Source organism: Osmia lignaria, unplaced genomic scaffold (assembly GCF_051020975.1).
Source record: "Osmia lignaria lignaria isolate PbOS001 unplaced genomic scaffold, iyOsmLign1 scaffold0071, whole genome shotgun sequence".
Classification (NCBI taxonomy): domain Eukaryota; kingdom Metazoa; phylum Arthropoda; class Insecta; order Hymenoptera; family Megachilidae; genus Osmia; species Osmia lignaria.
The window spans coordinates 6,349-7,500 of record NW_027478212.1 but is presented as its reverse complement, the minus strand read 5'-3'; the positions used below and the strand labels follow the sequence as shown (position 1 = coordinate 7,500).

Below are 1,152 nucleotides of genomic sequence, written 5' to 3'. Positions count from 1 at the left end.
GAGACAAGCATATGACTACTGGCAGGATCAACCAGGGAGCTTAGTTATTATTGTAAATTTAAATTTTCGTCGTCGGCCCTCCCTGTAAGACCGATCGACGTTAAGCCATTTCTCTTTTGTATGTAACACACATTTCATAAATTTTGTACCTCTTATAGAGGCCAAATATTCTCCTCCTCCTCTCATAAAGCACGAAAATCACTTTCACGCCGTGCATCCATCGTGCAAGCACGTAGACCACACACGCTGGACAATATAATAAAAGATAGCGCGGACAGTGGCATGCTATACAAATCGAGAAAGCGCGTACAGTGATCATGCTGGTCATTTTGCCACCAAATTTTATAATCTTTATCATTAGAGCGGGCCCACCAACCTCGTCTCTGTACTTTATACATTTCTCCTCCATCTGCACACACCTTTTCAAACATTAACGGAGAGAGTTCCTTGGACTTGCTTTAAATGTACATATTAGATATGTTGGAATCTCTCTCCTTTAGAAGTTTCCCCAGCCTTAAAACTTCTTTCATTTTTACTCCTCTCTCCATACTTATTTTCCTCTCTGAACGTATCAGAGAGGATTTTATTTCTGACACCTCTTGACTTTTCTTAAATTCAGGGACGTAATTTTGTTCATAATTCAGTGGACTTTTGTGTATTTTATACTTTAAATATTTCCAAACAGTCTCCCTTCTAAAAGTGATAGAACGAATTTTCGTCTAACACTACTTTCTTGGTTCAAAAATTTTATACAATCTTATAACTTTTTCAGTTTTAACAAATTTTGGTTACAGACAGTTGATGCTCAGTTTGTACAAGTATGCAACATTTATAAGTGCATACAGGTCACCAGCCTTATATTACAAGGCTCACCACATATGGGCCATTCGGTCTTAGACACCGACCCGTGGTAATGCTGTGTGGAGATTAATAATAATCCGCAACGGAAAACCGGAACGAGAATAGTCGAGAAAGTATATTCTCGAGGAGCGGTAGACTGCTTTTCAACCGAAGTCATAAAAGAGCCACACGCTCGACGCTACTCCCGACCGGTCCGAGCGAACCGAAAGTGCCTTCCTATAAATACCGAACGGCCGGCCGCTAGGTCGGCGACGCATGGGCTTACGCCCAGGCGTATGCCTGTGCAAACCG

The 1,152-nt window shown here is 41.5% G+C and overlaps 1 non-coding gene across 1 annotated transcript in view; it reads right to left on the bottom strand.

The window, feature by feature from the left end:
- Window positions 1–38, bottom strand: part of LOC143307703 (small subunit ribosomal RNA) — a 1,923-nt gene extending 1,885 nt beyond the window's left edge. The window contains exon 1 of the ribosomal RNA XR_013064792.1: window positions 1–38. This exon is cut by the window's left edge and continues 1,885 nt beyond it. This is a non-coding gene — a ribosomal RNA (small subunit ribosomal RNA).
- Between the last annotated feature and the right edge of the window lie 1,114 nt (window positions 39–1,152).